Consider the following 23,158-nt stretch of genomic DNA (forward strand, 5'->3'; position numbering starts at 1 on the left):
TTTGAAGAGTTTCTTGGAAGGGATTAGGGACTCAATGGGTTTAAGGTATGTTAAGGCACTTTCTTCTTTCTTTTGGCATGATCTAAAGTGAAATGAATACGCTACTTCATAACGGATCTACTCCTAGCAACTAAGGTTGTCCATGTTGTTCTTTCCTTATAAAATTATTCTAAGCAAGTGTGTATGATACTTGAATCCTACTAAGGTTCATATTGAGGGTATGGATGTCCATAGTGCTCTTAAGTCACTCCAAAAGGTTTAGAAGGTGATTCCATGAGTTGAGCATGCATTATATATATGTATCTATTTTACTCTACCGAGCTGCGCTATAGTCGTCCGGGTACGACACCTATTGTGCAATCACTAATCAGTTGGTTTACCGAGCTCCACGTGGCCGGGTACGATTCTACCGAACCTTATGATGGTCGGGTACGCTTTTACCGAGTCCTCTTTGAGGCCAGGTACGATATGATGATGATGATGCCCACAGAGGCGAATGTATTAAAAAGTTTATGTATATATATGTATTATGCATTTCATATCAGTAACCCCCAGAGGCACTCTGATGTTACAGGTTGTATCTCCTCTATCTCTCTCTTTACATTACTGTTCTTGTTTATGCTTTCCTGCCTAACATACTCGGTACTTTATTCGTACTGATGTTCCTATTGCCTGGGGATGCTGCATTTCATGCCCGCAGGTCTCGATTGATAGGTTGACAGTCCTCCAGTAGGCTATCAGCTCAGTGAAGGTGTTGGTGCGCTCCACTTGCTCCGGAGTTGCCTATTTGGTCAGTATGCTTTGGATATGTATTGATTGGTATGACGGGGCCCTGTCCCGACCTTTATGATTTTATGTACTCTTAGAGGCTTGTAGACAGATGTCAGGTATATGGATACTTGTATGGACTTGTCGGCCTATGTTTCGAGTTTACTAATGGTCATGTCGGCCTTATAGGCCCGTATGTCACATATATTAGTTTGTATATCATGTTGGGTCTTCATATGTTGAGTATTCCCTTATGTTTTATTCTTGTTATCTCATGACGGATTTTCTGGCTCATTTACTCATGATAACATGATAAGAAAGATATGTTACGTTGGTACTCGGTTGAGTAAAGCACCGGGTGCCCATCGCGGCCCTTTAGTTTGGGTCGTGACAGAAGTGGTATCAGAGCAGTTCTGTCCTAGGGATTCTACAAGCCGTGCCTAGTAGAGTCTTGTTTATGGGTGTGTTGTGCACCACACTTATAAGCAGGAGGCTACAGGGCATTTAGGTCTGTCACTCTTTCTTCTTACTCTAAATCGTGCAGTAGAGCTCAGTTGTAAGAATTCAAACTCCTAAATTCGAATTTAGTCGTAATACAATGATACCTACATCCACAAAGACAGTTGGTAAGAGATTGCATGTGAATGTGGAAGAGTTGAGTCAGAGGAACTCGATTTCACATCATGCTTATGATGAGTAAATATGAGGTCTTCAACAGATCATGTGTGTACTAAGATGTGTATGCTTCTTAATAAGGAGCCTTAAGGCACGGATATCTATTCACGAATATGGTGAAAATCTATGAGGAATTCAGAAGCTAGATACAAGTTTTAACAAGTAAAAGAAATAAGGTGAAGAGGGGTACGGGGCACCCAAATAATGAAGATTATCAACATTTTCAAATCAGGCAGAGAAATATAAGCATTTTGGTACCTTCATCAATGACAGAGTAAGTACAATTGGCCACACCCATCTCAGTTATGTTCTATGGGAGCTAACAGATATTATTTAAGAGAAAGATGGGATATCAGAATCCAGTTGGAGTTAGAGTAACCCAAAAGTTGTGGATAGGTTGTTATCATTAACTAACGTTTCCGAAAGATGGTGCAAATGTGGTAATAGATCTCCTTCTAAGACACCCAGATGGTGAACTCTAGAGTAGTACAATCAGATACGAATACTGGAATATTCAAAAATTTCAGAAGATAGGCAGTGAGATCCTAGAAGGGACATATATTTACCTTAGTATGACTCTAGCCCCGAGTAAAAAAAAAGAATGTTAGGCATTCCCAAGAGCCAGTGAGATGAAGCTAGGGGAGCTTATAGGGAAAGAACTTTTTGTTGAAGTTTTCAAAATAAAGTGATAGACAAAAGAAATATTATCCGGAGAATAAGAAGAAAATACATGAAGCATCATGAGTAAGATGTGATATATGGGTGATAACAGTAAATCAAAATATGACACGATGATAGAGTCTATAGTCAAGTGAAGGAAAATACAAGAGGTGACAAGCCTTAAGGCAATAAAAGAGTATAAGCCATAAAGTCATATTCTTATTTCGAGAAATGAGTTGGTGACTTCAACGTGATTACCAGGAGGAAAGGTTAGACCCCAGAGTAATAAAAATCAGTATGGGCTGGTGAACAAGATAAAACCGAACATGAATTAGGGACCGGAGGATTTGATAATGGTCGACATCGTGAGAATTTCAAAGATCGTGCTCCAACAATAATAGAATAGACAACAGACGAATAACCTTTAAAGGTTATTTAGGAAGTCGCTTACCTAAAGCAAGCACTCTGAGCAGAGTTAATCTTAAGGGACTAAGTGTGCCAGTTACCGTAGGTGTCACCTTCGTGCGTAAGAAATTTAGTTATCCCTGGTACAGAAGGTTACCATAAGGTGATTAAGGTTCATTGATAATGTGAAAAGACGCCAAAGATGAAGAGGTAAAACAACTATAGGTAGATCGTCGTAGTACTAAATCTTAGTACTCCCCTGAAGGGGGGAATATGGTGTGATATGATATTAAGTCGGAGTTAAGCGGTTCAGTTAACTATGGAATGGTAAAGGAAGAATGTGGTAAAAAGGAGAAAGGGATGATGTTGCATTTATTCAGTTCCTGCAGATATGTTGCGACTCCAGAACATTATACAAGCACGACACCGGGGAGAGGCAGTAAAAGTTTCCGGCCAGGATGTTATTGATAAATAAGTGTGAATGGACACTTGATACATCAGGAGCTAGTGGTGAGAGATAAGTTAAGACAAAGGATATATCCCAAGAGGGATTATGCAGAATATATATATATATATATATGAGAATGGATGCAGAATATATATATATATATATATATATGAGAATGGACCAACGAGTAATTAGTAGTTGATTCAGGAAGAGCCCAGTTATGGCTAGACAAGAGGTCACAGATAAATCAATAGATCATGCAAGATAAATGTAGTGAACCGCAGCATAGTGAATTCAGTCTCACAGATACGAGATCGCAATCATTTGAAAAAATTTCAGATAGGAGTTGAGGCAGTTAAAGGTACCATTTTAAGGTTTATAAAAATAAGAGAGAGTGCCACTAAGGAGACAATAAAAATTTGAGCTTAGAAGTAACCCTAAGAGCACAAAGGCATAAATTTATGTAACTAAAGATTATTATGGGCGAGTAAGAATAACGAAAATTACCTTCGGGTGTACGATATATCAAGCTCGCAACTTTACAAGAGCCAGAAGGTCTTCCTAAGTACTACAATGAAAGACTAGCTGAGGAAATAAGGAAGAAGGTTTCCACCTAAGCATAGTGAGCTAAAGAGTAAATTATCCTGTAACAACAGTCTCACTACAATATTGTATACACTCCATAAGAAAGTGGCACCTATCATGGCTAATGAATGGTAAAAAAAGCCATCAAAGGTGATGTTTGAGATCATATGAGGTACAGGAAATTATAGTATTCGTGGGCAAAAAGACAAGCCAAGTATTCATGCTACAAGTGATAGAACGACCATCAAAAGTAATTTCTTACATTTAAGGACAACTGAGAAGGCACGAAAGGAAATTTATGGTGCTAGCTAGTTAAAAGAAGGTTGCGAGTAGTATAAATAGATCGGTGTAGGTCCTAAGGTAAAGTATTGTAGAGCAACAAGGTTTTAGGTAGATAGGAGTAAGGATATGAAAAGGTGAGTGAGAAGGTGACGAGAATATGTATGTCATCGGGATTAAACCCATCAAAACAAAGGAGCTGATGATTTCCATATGTAATAAAAAGCTCGGTACAACCTGAATGAACACAGATGAGTCTGAGACTAGGTGCATTTAGAAAAGATGGAATGCTGCCCTGGCGGTAGAATAAAGGTGTAATTGTGATAGATAAGAGGATGATACTTAGGCCTTTGATTGAGTAATGATTTAACGAGAAAGGGATTTCATTAATTGCACGGGATTAGAATACCCCCATAAGATGAATCGCGTTGGGATGCAATGAAATACAGTTATTGAAGTATAGTATTATCCCTAGGTGGATCAGGAAAATCACTTCATATGTTCCCCGATAAGATGTGAGCCCTAGTGACAGTGTATTAGGTAAGAGGTTGCAAGTTATCAGTGATAGATTATAGATCAACATTAAGGTGAATAAATAATAGATGGGTACAAGTTCCAAAGTTCGAGATGAGATTTGTTTGTTATTCTTAGATGAATAATAATGAGGAAGCACTAAAGGACTTAGATTTATACATATAGGATAAGCAGCGAGAGAGTAACCTGGAGTTGGGTAGCAAACCTCGGTAATAATAAACCGAATTAAGTTTTATGGTATTGTATAACCTACCTAGATGTAGTAAATCCATAAGGATAGATATACAAGGCTATGAAACAAGAGATAGAAATAGTCTTAAGTTCGATAAAGTACCAAGCGAAAGACATCAGTACACCTATAGATGCCTAGAGGGACAGCTTGTCATAATTCTATATATGTTCATAAAGTGAGGCTTAGAGATTGGCTAAAAGATGAAGGAAAAAGAGAATACGAGTAGCTAGGTGCTCATACAAGGACACAGTCATACATACTGCATGACATAAGGTATCAAATGTTACGATGTTGGAAGAATTACAACCACATGTCATGGTGTGACAAAGAGGCCTAAAATGGGGGAATGCCCAAGCGTTTGGATTTATTCACAAACAGTTGCTTAGATGGAAAGATGAGCATTAAAGTATTTGTAAGAGCCATAGTTTATGAAACTGATAAGCGCATCAGTCAACATTCGAGGACGAATGTTCCAAAGGGGGAATGATGTTACACCCCAAGTTTTCATACGTGAGAGTACGTCGTAAGTCATTGATGTAAGCTCGGAAATGAGATTATATTTGGAAGCAAATAAAGTAAGTTAATCATGTTACCTTGGAGGTTACAAATATTTAAGATCATGAATAACGAGTACCAAGAGGGTTGGAAATCTTAGAAGCTAAACCAATTGAAGAAAATAAGTTTCGTCGAAAGTCGACTAGTTTCGAATGTTATAACATGTACGTTGGGATGAGACTAGGGTTATTAACATGATAAGGAGGTTATTATATGAGTTATTTTATTCGTATGATATTCATTTTCTACATTTTGAAGGCAAGCAAGTTGTGGAACAAGAGTTGGCAAAGGTCATCACAAGTTACATTCATAAATTTGCTGAAATTTAGGTCAAATGTATCTGAGAATTTCTCCAAATATACTTGGAATCATGGGGTGTTCTACCTATCAAATTGAAGGTCTATGAGTCTAGTTTCTAACACATTAAACCATTTGTCAATATGATATCGGAGTAGAGAAATATTTGCATTTTCGCGAGACCGCGCAAGCAGCTCTCAATGGGACCCACTTAGGCGGTGGTTGACCTACTTCAATTTATAAACGATTTGGACGCCTATTTTTGCTCATTTTTCAACTAAAATTCGTATCCAAACTTCTCCTAACCCTCGTAAACATATACCACAAGGGTTTGAAGTGATTCCAAAGTGATTACACCATATTTCAACATCAAAACTTAGTTCTAGTGAAGAACAACACCTCTTTGAGGTTGTGTTGTCATTGAGGATTGTTGTGGGCTGTATTTGGATGAAATTCCAAGTTGTTGTTGCTGTCTAAGGTGAGTATAACAACCTACTAATTTTGCTTAATCTTGCTTGTATGTTGGTTAAGTTGTTAGGATGATAAACTACAAGATAATACTTGGATTAGCTTAAGTCACTTCTATGGTGTTGTATTGCTATTAAGGGTTGTTGTAAACTGAATATAACTTGGATTTTGACTTGAAGTTACTGTATAAGTATGTATATTGTGATCTTGCTTGTGCTTAAGGTTATCTTGATGTTGATTAAGTTAAATGGATGGGCTAGACATGAACTAGTGAATAAAGTTGCTAATTGAGGATAGTTGAAGTTGTGGATTATTTTCGTTGTTATAAATATATGGTTTAAGGCTGGAATCATTGATTAATGACTTCATTATCATGTTAATGATACTTTTATGTTGAAGTAAGAAGTCTATAAGGATTGATAAGGGGTATACGAATTCCAATCGGAGCTTGCCGCTCGTCGTAATGTAGTTGTGACTTGTTGTTATATGGTGTCTTGATATTGATAATTATGTATTGATGGATTGCTCTGGTAATTGTTGTTGGTATATGGTATTGGAGGAGGCCCTTGTTACAAGGGATATGCTGCCCAAATTTACGTAAACGAGCTACTAGCTTAAGTTATAGACTTAGCCTTTGCTCAGCACTGATTTTGAATCTCCTTATACTATGATAGATTGAGTTGACTTGTTTGAAGAGTTGCTTGGAAGGGATTAGGGACTCAACGGGTTTAAGGTATGTTAAGGCACTTTCTTCTTTCTTTTGGCATGATCTAAAGTGAAATGAATACGCTACTTCATAACGGATCTACTCCTAGCAACTAAGGTTGTCCATGTTGTTCTTTCCTTATAAAATTATTCTAAGCAAGTGTGTATGATCCTTGAATCCTACTAAGGTTCATATTGAGGGTATGGATGTCCATAGTGCTCTTAAGTCACTCCAAAAGGTTTAGAAGGTGATTCCATGAGTTGAGCATGCATTATATATATGTATCTATTTTACTCTACCGAGCTGCGCTATAGTCGTCCGGGTACGGCACCTATTGTGCAACCACTGATCAGTTGGGTTTACCGAGCTCCACGTGGCCGGGTACGATTCTACCGAACCTTATGATGGTCGGGTACGCTTTTACCGAGTCCTCTTTGAGGCCGGGTACGATATGATGATGATGATGCCCACAGAGGCGAATGTTTTAAAAAGTTTATGTATATATATGTATTATGCATTTCATATCAGTAACCCCCAGAGGCACTCTGATGTTACAGGTTGTATCTCCTCTATCTCTCTCTTTACATTACTGTTCTTGTTTATGCTTTCCTGCCTAACATACTCGGTACTTTATTCGTACTGACGTCCCTTTTGCCTGGGGACGCTGCATTTCATGCCCGCAGGTCCCGATTGATAGGTTGACAGTCCTCCTAGTAGGCTATCAGCTCAGCGAAGGTGTTGGTGCACTCCACTTGCTCCGGAGTTGCCTATTTGGTCAGTATGCTTTGGATATGTATTGATTGATATGGCGGGGCCCTGTCCCGACCTTTATGATTTTATGTACTCTTAGAGGCTTGTAGACAGATGTCAGGTGTATGGATACTTGTATGGCCTTGTCGGCCTATGCTTCGAGTTTACTAATGGTCATGTCGGCCTTATAGGCCCGTATGTCACATATATTAGTTTGTATATCATGTTGGGTTTTCATATGTTGAGTATTCCCTTATGTTTTATTCTTGTTATCATGATGGATTTTCTGGCTCATTTACTCATGATAACATGATAAAAAAGATATGTTAAGTTGGTACTCGGTTGAGTAAAGCACCGGGTGCCCGTCGCGGCCCTTCGGTTTGGGTCGTGACACATTTGATGGGATATCTTATTCCCAAATAATTTTATAATCAGGGAGAATCTCTATTGGTGGTATAACATGGTTTTATCTTCATCGGAGAGTGGAATAGGTATATTCCCTGCATTCAGCTCAAATTGCGGCTGAGTCAAAAGGTACTCTGATTCATATGAATTGACAGAGCATAGGTTCTTTTCTAACAATATCTCTTTGAAAGAGTTTTTGAATGGGGGATCTTCATCCATTTTTTTGGGGATTCAAAGAAGGGGAACCTGGTAGTTCCGATGGTATTGAGGGCGTCAGATCCATAGTCGAGAGTAGTGATGTTTCCATAGATATAAGGGTTTGGTTGGTTAGTGATGACTGTAAAGAGTGGTCAGAGTCTCTTTCTCTCTAGAATATAAATAAGTTGTTCCAATAAAATGGCTCTCTCAAGTAAATAGATTTTAATGTATGATAATTATATGTGTACATAAGAAATATTGAATTTTATTTATATACACACACACACACACACACACACATATATATATATATATATATATATATATATATATATATATATATATATATATATGATAGATTTAATAATATAATTGGATAGCTAATATCATAAAGAGTAATAGGTATATATCTTTCCACTCATATGAATAACTGAATATAATGAAATTCATGTGAATATAAGGCTCCTTAAAAGTTGATATAGATGATTTTGTGGCAGGTGTATTTCTTTATGATAAATCAAGACTCTCAAATGGTTGCGGACAGGGATGGCATCCCATTCATTCCAATGCCATGACTATGTCACATATTTTTGGGAGCTGTTCTTGGGTCATATTTAACAATGCACCTCTTAATGGGTCTATTTCTTCTTTTGTATCATCTTTTTCATCCATTAGTCAAGTTATTCCCAGATAATCTACCTAAGAGTCTTCCTTCCCAATGAGTTGCCTCATTGATTCTAAAAACTTGATAATTACCTTTTCTCTATTTGGTCGCATTCTGAATTCTCAAGCTTCAGAGTCAATTATGTTTTGGGTAGTTGCTATGTCATGATCCAACTTTCCCTTCGTTTGGGTATCGTGATGGTACTTAGTCTTAGGGACTAGGTAAGCCTAACTCATACTGAAGTACAACAATAATAAATGGAGTTTAACAGATCTCGAAGCAGAAATCTCTACAAAATTTATGATTCCCAAAATTCAGTGGTACAAGTCATAAGCTCTACAGAGTTTCGCTACAATTTCTAAAAACAACTGTATAGAAATAAGTACAACAGTGTGAATACATTACAGGAAGGTGACTCCGAAGCCTGCGAATGCAGCAGCAGGTTTACCTTGAGTCTCCACAGCAACAACCCGCATAGCTACTAACGAACAAATACCTGGATTTGCATAAAAATGTGCAGAAGTGTAGTATGAGCACACCACGGTGGTGCCCAGTAAGTATTAAGACTAACCTCGGTGGAGTAGTGACGAGGAACAGTCGAGACACCTACTGGTCTAATAAACTGAACAAGTATAAGTGTAGAACAACAGAACATAATATCTATATAAGGACTATGCTATATGGATAATAACACAGTAATTGCAATAAGGAAAGAAAACAACACGTAATAGCGGAACACCGTAATAGGAACACAGAAAAGTGAATGGAAATACAACCCAACTCCGAAATCGCAAATACAGCAAAGACAAGTGATAACTCAGTAACTACGACAACTTTCACATCTGGTCTTAGCTAGCAAACTTCAATCAAGTAGTCAAATCCTTCAAGTGATAAAAATGCTTCGAAATATACTTCGTTCCAATAGATATTTTTCCAAAAATAGTTCTTTCAAAATAAATATCTTTCAAATATAATTTTCTCGAATAAATAACCTTTGAATATAAGTCACCCTGTGACGCCTGATCTCAAAATCATATAATACGAGTCTCAATACCCGAACCCTAACACTTGACATCCTGTACCCTCGTCACACTACATAATCATACTGACAACTCACGTATCAAATAGAGTCATGCTCACATGGAAGACAAATAAACAATGGTGTGCGTCTACACTCGACAATACCAAGAAGCCTTCTATCCAATTAGGGTGCTTAGCCACATGTATGCTTGTGCAAGTGTCCTAACATAGTTCATACCAGCTAGTAAGTGTAAGGAATAGAACAAACAACACATATATTATTTACACAAGTATAGGATCAATGAAAACAACAACTTACAACATAGAGATAGCAACAAGGGAATCTACAAGGATATCGTCCCGTAGTCCCAAACGTAAATGTGCAGGGGATCTACCGGAATACCGATCTGTAGTCCCAAAGTAAATATACAGGGGGATCTACCGGAATACTGATCTGTAGCCCCAAAGTAAATATCCAGTACAGGGGGATCTACCGGGTGTCGTCTCATAATTCCAAATATAAATGTGCAGGGGGATTTACCGGAATATCGATCCGTAGTCCCAAAGTAAATATCCAGTACAGGGGGATCTACCGGGTGTCGTCCCGTAGTCCCAAATATAAACGTGTAGGGGGATCTACTGGAATACCGATCCGTAGTCCCAAAGTAAATATCCATTAAAGGGGGATCTATCGGGTGTCATCCCGTAGTCCCAAATATAAACGTGCAGGGAGATCTATCGGAATATCAATCCATAGTCCCAAAGTAAATATCCAGTACATGGGGATTACCGGGTGTCACCCCGTAGTCCCAAATATAAACATGCAGGGGGATCTACCGAAATACCGATCTGTAGTCCCAAAGTAAATATCCAGTACAGGGGGATCTACCAGGTGCCATCCCGTAAATGTAAATGTGCAGGGGGATCTCCTAGAATACCGATCCGTAGTACCAAAGTAAACATGCAGGGGGATCTCCCGGAATATCGTCCCGTAGTCCCAAAGTAAACATACAGCAGTATCAAGAAAGAATCTATAGTTCTATTCGAGAAAAAATAGGAATTCTACTCTAAACACGCTGCACAAAATACAAGTAAGTAGTTAAAGCAGGTAAGTTTAACGACCCGACCGATCGTTTTGAGATTTTGCACTTCGCTTGCCAGTTCTCGGCCATGATTTGACCCGTGTGATGTAATATGACTTATGTCAGCTTATGCTTGAAAGAATTTGGGAGAACAGTTCTCAGCTTATGCTTGAAATTTGAAAGATTTGACCAAGGTTTGACTTGTTTGTATATGATCTCGGATTGGAATTTTTATGATTTGGTTAGCTCCGTTGGGTGATTTGGAACTTAGGAGCACGATCGTAATGCATTTTGGATGTCCGTGGAAGGTTTAGGCTTGAATTGGCGAAATTGAGATTTCGGTGTTTTCCGGTTGATAGGTGAAATTTGATATTGGTGTCGGAATGGAATTCCAAAAATGGGAGTAGGTCCGTTGTGTCATTTGTGATGTGTCTGCAAAACTTTAGGTCATTCGGATGAGATTTGATAGACTTTTTGATCGAATTCAGAATTCGGAAATTTTGGAATTCTTAGGCTTAAATCCAAGGATGATTTGATGTTTTGATGTTGTTTTGAGTGTTCCGAAGGTTGGAACAAGTTTGAATAAGGTTTTAGGATGTGTTGGTGCTTTTGGTTGAGGTCCTGGGGGCCTCGGGGTTATTTCGGATGGTTAACGGGGAGATTTGAAACTTGAGAGATTGCAGAAAATTTGCTGCTTCTGGTGTTTTCGCACCTGCAGTTTGAGGGCCGCAGGTGCGGTGTCGCATATGCGATGGAGAAGCCGCAGAAGAGGTTTTGGAGGGGATTGTAAGGAAACCGCAAATGCGGTTGTGGGGGCCGCATCTGCGAAACCGCAAATGCGGAAGAAGGATCGCAGATGCGGCAGTGGCCGACTTTAGTGATTTCCCTAGAAGCGGAGTGTAAACCGCAAATGCGGTACCGCAGAAGCGAATTTTGGACCGCAGATGCGAGTATGCCTGGCAGAACATATAAGTTAGATCATTTCGCAAAATTGGGTTATTTTACCATTTTTGGACTTCGGCTTGGGAGCTTTTGGACGATTTTGAAGGGAGATTTCAAGGGAACTTCGATAAGGCAAGAATTTTGGACCTAAAACATATTTCTATGGTAGTATTTCATGGATTAAGATTGAAATTAAAGGAATTAAAAGGCTAAAAATGGAGGATTAGGGCTTGAGTTTAAGAAGCTTTAAATTGAGGATTTGAGGGGTCATTTGAACACCGATTTTGTTATTCTTGATATGCATAGACTCGTGGGGAGATAAGGAATCTAATGATGTAAAAATTTCTGAGTTTTGAGAAGTGGGCCCAGGGCTGGGGTTTTGCTAATTTCGGGTTTTTTGGTATTTTTCGATTGTTTTTGCTTGGGCTTTGTTCCCTTGGCATATTATGACGTATTCGTTCTGATTTTGGATAGATTCGATGCACGTGGAGGCCGATTTGAGGGGCAAAGGCGTCGCGATCTAGAGAGTTAGCCGGTTCGAGGTGAGTAATGATTGTAAATGATGCCTTGAGGGTTTGAAACCCCGGATTGCACATCGTAGTGCTATATTGAGGTGAGACACACGCTTGATGACAAGCATGGGGTCGTGCACTATTGGTGATTGTGACTTGGTCCGTCCCAATTGATGATTTTACCGCTTATTTGATTGAAACTTATTTGCTATCATCATGTTTTGGGCTGATTGCCATATTTGGGCTTCGTGCCAACTATTTGAACCCTTCGTGGATTTTTATTACTATTTCCTCACTGTTTTGACTTATTAATTGAACTTAGTCATGTTATTTTCCACTATTTTACTACTCAACCATTTTTTACTTAGTTTTAAGACTTAAATGATATTTTAAATGATGTTTTGGGGGTAAGAAACACTGTTTTACTAATGCCCGAGGGGCTTGTGAGTATTTTTAATTGAGTAAGGCCGATGGACTAGTTGTGAGAAAACACTGATACTGATTTGAGGCCGAGGGCCTGAGATATGTATGCCACGAGGTGGCTTGTGGATATTTCTTACGAGGTCGAGGGCCCGAGATATATACTCCACGAGGTGGATTGATTGATATGAGGCCGAGGGCCTAGATTTGGTTCCACGAGATGGCTTGATATTGCGCTTGGGCTATAAGGGGCCCCTCCCGGAGTCTGTACACCCCCAGTGAGTGCGGGTACCCATTGTGATGTGAGATATAGCCCGAGGGGCTGATGTTGTACTATGTGATAGCCCGAGGGACTGGTATTGTTCTATGTGATTGCCTGAGAGGCTGGTACCGTTCTATGTGATTGCCCGAGGGGCTGGTATTGTTTTGAGATATTGCCCGAGGGGCGAACCTTTATGTGTTTATCTTTCATTCTTACTTGTCATTTTACCTGTTAAATTATGGTATTTGTGCCCGAGGGGCGAATTTTGGTGCTTATCTGCACTAACTGTTTTTGCATTCATTTGCGTAACTGTTGGAAAGTCATTTTCAAAGAAGTTTAAATTGAGCTAAGAGGTTTTTAAGAGATTTTACAGCTTCACTGCTTTCTTTCTGGTTTTTGAACTGCTTCTATACAACATATTGATATGCTTTACGTGATTTCTTACCATTCAGACTTTAGTTATGATTATTACTCACTGGGTTGGAGTAGTCACTTTACTCCCTGCACCTTGTGTGCAGATTCAGGTACTTCTACACCTGGTAGCGGGTTTTGGTTGATCAGACATAGAGTTATCAGAGCTTAAAAGGTAGATGCCGGCGTTCGCGACATTGCTTTTCTCCCTCTTTACTTCATTAGTCTGTGTTTTGTACACTCCAGACCTTCAGTTGTATTTAGACCTTAGTAGATGCTCGTGACTTGTGACACCCTTGTTTGGGCTGTGTCGGGTATAGTTCCGCATTGTTATCGATATTTTCCGCTGTTTGGTATTATTAATCATGTTTAGACTGTCTTTTTGTTGAATAACTATTTTGAAAAGCGAATTGGGTATAACCGGCCGGCCTTGTCTTCATGAAAGGTGCTATCACGACCGGGTTTGGGGTTAGGCTCGTGATAAGTTGGTATCAGAGCCTACATTACATAGGTCTCACGAGTCATGAGCAGGTTTAGTAGAGTCTTGCGGATCACTACGGAGACGTCTGTATTTATCCTCGAGAGGCTACAGAACCTTGAGGAAAACTTCACATTCTTGAATTCTTGTCGTGTGTCCTTGATTCAGCTTGAAATGTAACTATTTGAATTCCTTCCATGCGTTCGTATGCGCGCATAAATGCTCAGTATCAGATGTGCATTAATGGCTTGTGATTCCCTGATCGAGGGGCGAGATGTGATCTCTGTGAGTTGATGTTGGGCCAGTCTAGAGGACTTGAGGCCGGATCTTTGCCTATGGCTTGAGAACCGAGGTGCTGATTGTGTGAGCAAGTATTTTGAACTTATATGTTCGGTAGTGTCCCTGTTAGTGGAGGTGACGGCTGGGTAGCTATGTGATGAGTATGTTAGTACTGTGAGATGTACCTATATGATTTGGAAGCGATGAGAAGGGTCTGCTTGAGGATAGAAAAACTATTAGGTGCTTGAATTCCATCTTGATTCGAGATATAGCCCCGAGTTATGGGCGTGTGAAGAATCTTTTCATGTTTCCCAGTTGAGAGTGACGTAAATTTCATGTTGCGGTATGAGTTCAGACTCAGGAAGACTAAGTGACTGCATAATGTTTGTGACAGTGGAAGGTATACGGAAATGTTAATTAAAGGCAAAATAGGTGGGCTATCTCCTGTGAAGTGTTCTGAGGTTGTGTGATCCTTATGTGTCTGTTAGAAGATCTTATGTACAAGTGAAATATAAGTGTGGAAATTTGAATTTTGGGCCGCTTAAGAGAGTAGGGTTAGCTGTTGCGAGAGTGAATGCGAGATTTGCAGAAGATCTAAAGTACTAGATGATCTGTGTTTTCACAAGCTTACAAAGGATTTGAGTTTAATCTCACTATGGTAGTATGGTATCAATAGAGTATAAGTGTTATGAGTTATTGGGTGTATCTTGGCCTATGGTTTCGAGCCATGTGGGGGAGTTTGCTATTGATTAGACGATTGCACGGTTATATGCTATGTTGGTTCCAGTTTGAGGCGTGCGAGTGAATCAATTTTGGCTTGCAGAAATTGAGACCGAGGATGGCTCGAGTAAAGGAAAATTTTGACAAAGGTTATATTATGCTTCATAGGGTAAGAGAATCACGGCATGTCTTGAGTTGTGGTTGGTAATGGATTCTCGGTGCATAGAGCAGAAAGTGGTTTGGTTGTTCTAGGGTGAGGTTACACCCTGCGGTGTCGGAGTGCTATTGAGGCACGGGTGGTTCCGTTCGTTTGATTAGGCTAATTGCAGTTTTAATAGAGTGAATGACTCTCGAGAATGGTTCTAATGTGTTCAAGATTCTACATGTAACAATTGGGTATCTTAAAGCTGTATATGTGGTTAGAAACTGAGTTTTATTGGAAGATGTCAAGACTTGTGGTCTTTTCTATGTTAATTATAGGATTCTAGGTATCAGTTTTAGGAAGGTAAATGTAAGGGTTTTAGATTTGCAGGAGATCTCTTCAGGGTAAAGCATTTTGAACGTGGTTCTTGTGGGGGTGTCTAAGAGAGTATTCAGCGGTTTATAAGCCTTAAACAGTGTGACTTTATGCTTGGGTCCCATGTGGCAAGTTTGGGTAGAGAATTGTGATGTTATAGCAAGAAGGAGTATCAAGTTGAAGGTAAATCAGAAGGAAACTCGGGTAGATGGTATAGCTTGGTAGTGGGTCGGATCGATATGGTAAGTATATGATTAACTTTTTGGATGCTTATGGGGTAATGAGTCTCTGCAAGTGTTTCACGGCAATTCTTTTGAGTTAGAGTCATGCGTAGCTCGGTTGAGTTAGAAAGATTCAGTCCTGATGAGTTAGGGTTGTGCAAATGGAATTCGGGGAGTTCTTGATGGTTCCTACCTTGGTTGGAGATGTATATTTTCCTATTGGCATGAGGAGCATGGGATGTATAGTGGTTCTTTTCTAGATGGAATCAATGGCAAGTTCTTGGCTAGTGGAATGCATAGTTGCTTGCGGTTCGGAAGAGATATGAAGTTCTCATGGTTATCCTAGAATGGTATGGTTTATGCGGTATGTTGTAAATGACTGAGAATTGCGTGTGTGAGGTTGCGGTTCGGTTCTAAAAGGAAGGTCATAAAATTCTTAAGCAACACGGTCAGTTTCAGATAATTAGAGGAATGATCTTCAGATGATTAAGGAAATGGTATTGATAACCAGAGTGGTTTGACGGGGGTATATGTTTCAGGAAAGCAATGTGATTAAGTTGATGGTACTTCGGTAGTACTGCGACGTTTTCTGGTTTGATCGACTGTTGATATTTGAGTTTGCTTGGTGACACATAGAAATTTTAGAGTATCTTTTGTGGAATGATTGGGTATTTGAGGTGTGGTATGCATTCAGACGGTGGAATTGGGATCAGGTATGTTGATTTATGTGCCATATGGATTTGGAGACAGGGAAGTTCTCACATTCAGGCTGTGATGTAGTTGTGAGTCGTGTATATCGGCACTGTTTAGTGACTATCGGGGTTTGGAGACCCGAGCGGATCTTTCGTGCTTGGTATGTTACATTTTGGATATGATATTGGGTTCATACTAGTTGTCTCAGCGTTGTGTCATTCTGGGAGATTGCGCCAGGGCGACGATGTTGGCTATGACAGGAATTTGGGTTCATACTAGTTGTCTCAGCGTTGTGTGATTCTGGGAGATTGTGCCAGGGAGGCGATGTTGGCTATGACAGGAATGCCACGGATGGAGTGGCGTGGTTCGACGGATTATGTCCTATTGAAGTGGTTTCATATTTCAAAGACCGGACGGTTGGGAAGGATTGTTGTTCTTATTTTGGCTTTCGTGATGGATGTCGGTGCAGAGGCTCCTCATATTGATTCAGTTCCGGTGGTTAGGGACTTTTCGGATGTGTTTCTTGTGGCCGGGCATGTTGCTAGGCAAGGTTGTTGATTTCGGTATTGATTTGATGCCGGACACCGTATCGTATGGCACTGGCATAGTTAAGAAGTTGAAGGAGCAGCTTCAGGTTTCCTTGATAAGGAGTTCGTCGGCAGGCCAATGTGGATGCGTGTTGTAACTTGAGTCGGCTTGGTTGGCACCAAATTGTATTGTTGAGGGATGTGTTGATTCGATTGTTATTGAGCTTATTAGTAATCTGGGGAGGTCTATAAGTTACCTTTCTGTGTTGCGAGATGTATGATTTGTTGGTTATGGGCACATATGGTGCGGTTCTATTGGGGTTTCATAGTGGAAGTCGAGCGAGAAGAGTATTGAGTGTTGCTTGGTGAATGGTGTATCGGTTATGTCCTTTTGGGTTTGTGTGGTGTAGGTTATTTGCTTTACCATGGGTATGATGATTTGCTTTGGTTCCAAATATCAAATTGTACGTGGTTGTCGATTTCGAGCATAGTGACTTGAGGTGGTTCATGTGGAACAATGTTGGATAGGATCGCGCATCATGGCGAAGTTATGTGGAGGTATGACCTTGCGGGTTAGATTTGTTTGTTCTATTCTTATAATATGAGACGGGTTCTCAGCCTTGTGTTGTGGTGGTACCGGTGAGCTTCAGGTATAGCTCTTTCATTCGAGCCAGTTCCATGAGGAGAGTATGTTCGGATTGTTGCTTATTAGTGCGCGGACTGCGCAAGTTGTGGCTTTAGTCTGTATTGATGTGTCATGTCACCAGAGTAATTGTGTTGGATTAGATGAGAGCGTTGGGGTCTTTAATGAATACAAACGGAATCGATTTCAGCATGTTTGAAGGATAATATCAAGGTTCCGCTCAGAGATGTGCTATGGACCTTGCCAAAGGAGAAGCGGCTTCATGAATGGTTCATCTGAGAAAACGGTTATGGTTTATTGTGTGTTTCAGTTATCATTGGTGGTATATGAAAGTGTTGGGATGAGACTTTAGTGATAAGAGTTTTTCTATCAGTATTCGGGTGTTGTGTGCAGCTGCTGGGAATGGAAGTTATCGCTACATGGGTTTGCGTTATGTGGTCTATCATGTAATTGCACCTGAGGTTGCAGGTATGGGTTATTACAGCTGGTTCGGGCTTATTCAGAGTATAGATGTGAGATTTTGATCTTGTGGATCATTTCGGTAGTGGAAATGCAGTTCTAAGGTTTATGGGCTAGGATGGATTGTGAAATTTCAGTCATATTGTGTTATCAGACCTATGTGAAATAGGGTGACGTGGGATCACCCCCGGGTATATGCATGGTAAGGTTATTCAGCAATTGGTTGGTTTTTAGAACAACTCTGGGCACGTTCGAGGACGAACGTATGTTTAAGTGGGGGAGGATGTAACGACCCGACCAGTCGTTTTGAGCTTTTGCACTTCGCTCGCCAGTTCTCCGCCATGATTTGCCCGGTGTGATGTAATATTGGTTTTGGGTTTCAGGGTAATCAGAATGAATTTGGGAGAACAGTTCTCAACTTAATGCTTGAAATTTGAAAGGTTTGACCAAAATTTGACTTGTTTGTATATGATCTCGGATTAGAATTTTTATTATTTGGTTAGCTCCATTGGGTGATTTGGAACTTAGGAGCACAATCGGAATGCATTTTGGACGTTCGTGGAAGGTTTAGGCTTGAATTGGCAAAATTGAGATTTCGGCGTTTTTCGGTTGATAGGTGAAATTTTGATATCAGGGTCGGAATGAAATTCAGGAAATGGGAGTAGGTCCATTGTGTCATTTGTGATGTGTGTGCAAAATTTCAGGTCATTCGGACGAGGTTTGATAGACTTTTTGATCGAATTCGGAATTCAGAAGTTTTGGAATTCTTAGGCTTGAATCCGAGGGTGATTTGATGTTGTTTTGAGCGTTCCGAAGGTTGGAACAAGTTTCAATAAGGTTTTAGGATGTGTTTGTGCTTTTGGTTGAGGCCCCGTAGGCGTCGGGGTTATTTCGGATGGTTAACGGGGAGATTTGAAACTTGGGAGATTGGAGAAAATTTGCTGCTATGGTGTTTTCGCACCTGCGGTTTGAGGGCCGTAGGTGCGGCACCGCATATGCGATGGAGAAGCTGCAGAAGCGGTTTTGGAGGGGATTGTAAGGAAACCGCAAATGCGGTTGTGGGGGCTGCATTTGCGGAACCGCAAATGCCGAAGAAGGATTGCAGATGCGACAGTGGCCGACTTTAGTGATTTCCGCAGAAGCGGAGTGTAAACCGCAAATGCGGTACCACAGATGCAGTTTTTGGACTGCAGATGCGAGTATGCCTGGCAGAACATATAAGTTAGACCATTTCGCGAAATTGGGTTATTTTACCATTTTTGGACTTCGGCTTGAGAGCTTTTGGACGATTTTGAAGGGAGATTTCAAGGGAACTTCGATAAGGTAAGAATTTTGGACCTAAAACATATTTCTATGGTAGTATTTCATGGATTAAGATTGAAATTAAAGGAATTAAAAGGTTAAAAATGGAGGATTAGGGCTTGAGTTTAAGAGGCCTTAAATTGAGGATTTGAGGGGTCATTTGAACACCGATTTTGTTATTCTTGATATGCATAGACTCGTGGGGAGATAAGGAATCTAATGATGTAAAAATTTCTGAGTTTTGAGAAATGGGCCCGGGGCTGGGGTTTTGCTAATTTCGGGATTTTTGGTATTTTTCGATTGTTTTTGCTTGGGCTTTGTTCCCTTGGCATATTGTGACGTATTCGTTCTGATTTTGGATAGATTCGATGCGCGTGGAGGCCGATTTGAGGGGCAAAGACGTCGCGAGCTAGAGAGTTAGCCGGTTCGAGGTGAGTAATGATTGTAAATGATGCTCTGAGAGTTTGAAACCCCGGATTGCACATCGTAGTGCTATATTGAGGTGAGACACACGCTTGATGACAAGCGTGGGGTTGTGCGCTATTGGTAATTGTGACTTGGTCCGTCCCGATTGATGATTTTACTGCGTATTTGATTGAAACTTATTTGCTATTATCATGTTTTGGGCTGATTGCCATATTTGGGCTTCGTGCCAACTATTTGAACCCTTTGTGGATTTTTATTACAATTTCCTCATTGTTTTGACTTATTAATTGAACTCAGTCATGTTATTTTCCACTATTTTACTACTCAATAATTTTTTGCTCAGTTTTAAGACTTAAATGGTATTTTAAATGATGTTTTGGGCTAAGAAACACTGTTTTACTAATGCCCGAGGGGCTTGTGAGTATTTTTGACTGAGTAAGGCCGAGGGACTAGTTGTGAGAAAACACTGATACTGATTTGAGGCCGAGGGCTTGAGATATGTACGCCACAAGGTGGCTTGTTGATATTGCGTACGAGGCCGAGGGCCCGAGATATATACGCCACGAGGTGGCTTGATTGATATGAGGCCGATGGCCTAGATTTGATGCCACGAGATGGCTTGATATTGCGCTTGGGCCGTAAGGGGACCCTCCCGGAGTCTGTACACCCCTAGTTAGCGCGGGTACCCATTGTGATGTGAGATATAGCCCGAGGGGCTGATGTTGTACTATGTGATAGCCCGAGGGGCTAGTATTGTTCTATGTGATTGCCCGAGAGGCTGGTATTGTTTTATGTGATTGCCCGAGGGGCTGGTATTGTTCTAAGATATTGCCCGAGGGGCAGAGTTGTTGACATTGTGCCCGAGGGGCGAACCTTTATGTGTTTATCTTTCATTCTTACTTGCATTTTACCTGTTAAATTATGGTATTTGTGCCCGAGGGGCGGATTTCAGTGCTTATCTGCACTAACTGTTTTGCATTCATTTGTGTAACTGTTGGAAAGTCATTTTCAAAGAAGTTTAAATTGAGCTAAGAGGTTTTTAAGAGATTTTACAGCTTTACTGCTTTCTTTTTGGTTTTTGAACTGCTTCTATACAACATCTTGATATACTTTACGTGATTTCTTACCATTCAGACTTTAGTTATGATTATTACTCACTGAGTTGGAGTACTCACTTTACTCTATGCACCTCTTGTGCAGATTCAGATACTTCTACACCCGGTAGCGGGTTTTGGCTGATCGGAGGCAGAGTCATCAGAGCTTATAAAGGTAGTCGCCGGCGTTCGCGGCATTGCTTTTCTCCCTCTTTACTTCATTAGTCTATGTTTTGTACACTCCAGACCTTCAGTTGTATTTAGACCTTAGTTGATTCTCGTGACTTGTGACACCCTGGTTTGGGCTGTGTCAGGTATAGTTCCGCATTGTTATCGATATTTTCCACTGTTTGGTATTATTAATCATGTTTAGACTGTCTTTATGTTGAATAACTGTTTTGAAAAGCGAATTGGGTATGACCGGCTGGCTTTGTCTTCATGAAAGGCGCCATCACGACTGGGTTTAGGGTTAGAGTCGTGATAGTAAGACAATTAGATCACATAAGTATGCTTTTCCTAAACTAAACAAGAGGCTTTAAGTACAAGTATTGCTCAATTACAAGAACACATAGATATTTACTTAATGAAAATGAGGGTTTTTCAATAATTAGCACGTGTACGCACTCGTCACCTCACGTACAGGTCACTTGTATAACAACAGTACCAAATCCTAAGGAAAAGTCCCCCACACAAGGTAAGGCAAGATACTTACCTCAATCCGGCCAATTTAATACTCAATTTAGCTTTTCCTTTACCAATTCATCAATGCTCGGCTCAATCTAGCCAAAAACGACTTAAATACATCAAACAATGTAAGAGAAAATAAATTTTAGTTAACAAAGCTATGATTCTTATGCAATTTGCAAAAAGTCAATAAAAGTCAACTCCCGGGGCCCGCACCCCGGAACCCGACAATATTTACAAAAACTGAACACCCATTCCGCTACGAGTTCACCCATACAAAAATTATCAAATTCTAATACTATTCGGTCCTTCAAATCATCAATTTATATTTTTGAAAGACTTAACAAACTTTCCCCAAATTCCATCCCAAATCACTAATCAAATGATGAATTAAATGATAGATTCATGTATTTTAGCCAAATCCGAGTTAGAATCACTTATCCCCATAAGTTTCTTGAAAAACTTTCAAAAATATTGCCAAGATCCGAGCTCTCTAGGTCAAAATATGAAATAAAACCCTAAATATCGTATTTATAGTGCACCTCTCGGATTTCCATTTCCATCGACATCCAAAAATCACCGCTACAGCGAACTCCCCTCCACGGCCGCGAAAAAGTAGTGCGGTCCGCGCTTCTGGTGAATGCACAGACAAGCCTTAGTATTTTGGCCATAACTTTCTCTACAGATGTCCAAATGATGACCTCTTTACCTTTCTAGAAACTAGACATGAAAGGATACAACTTTTGTTTTTGAATCATCTCAAAATTCCTTGTAACCAAACGATATAGGCTTCCGAAGTCGGACCAGCGAACCTGTGGATTCTGCCCTGGAGCGCCTCAACGCCCCAAATTCCGCTATTAGTGCTCCCTACTCCGCCTCAGCAAAATTCCATCGCCCTCAGTGGAAATCCCTTCCCTCTCAGTTAAAATTAAACACCAAAACTACGATTGAGTTCCGGAAATGTCCAGATTCGCTCAAAACTCACCTGAGGCCTCCAGAACCTCAACCAAATGTGCCTTCAAGTCCTAAAATACCATACTAACTCAATCGAGCTCTCGAATCACCTCAAATAATAACAAAACATGAATCGCACACTAATTAAGCTTAATGGACTTGAAACCTCATACTTTCACAAGGTCAGCAGGAAATATGAATTTATCTACTTGAATTAGTACATCATTTACTATTTCTCTTAGCCTTTCCACCGATCTATCTACCAATAGGAGCCTCGTTGATGTTGGCCTAACTTTTCCTAATCCATACTGCTAATATCTGATTAATGCTTGCTCCTAAATCATACAGACTCTTAGCAAATTTTTACATTCCAATTGTGCAAACTACAATTAAAGTTTCTGGTTCTTCTACCTTTTAAGGAAACCTTGATTGAGGTTGTGGTAGTATATTCTTGGGTCAACCTTACTGTTTATGTTTTTGAAGTGTATTTCCTCTTTGTCATCAAATCCTTCATATATTTAACATACCGATATCTATTGCAATGTTTTGAGAAGGGGTATGTTTATATTGACTTGTCGTATTCTCTCAATGAATAGTCGAATTTGCTCTTCTTGTTATTTCTTCTTTAGTCGTTATGGAAAAATGGGAATGCGGTCTAATTAATTCCAATTCTTTATTCTCTTTTTTGTCTTGTTGTATATTTAATTTTGCCTCATCACTCTTGTTAGTTTCCTTGGCTCCTTCCTTCTTTATCTTCTATATATGTGTATTTACTTATCTCTACAACATCTTTTCTCTCTTTGGATAGGGGTATGGAAGCTCTTTCCTTGTTCCCAGAATTACAATCATCAAAGAAGGATTGTTCTTGCTATCAGGAATTTCC

Source organism: Nicotiana tabacum, chromosome 10, assembly GCF_000715075.1.
Source record: "Nicotiana tabacum cultivar K326 chromosome 10, ASM71507v2, whole genome shotgun sequence".
Lineage (NCBI taxonomy): Eukaryota > Viridiplantae > Streptophyta > Magnoliopsida > Solanales > Solanaceae > Nicotiana > Nicotiana tabacum.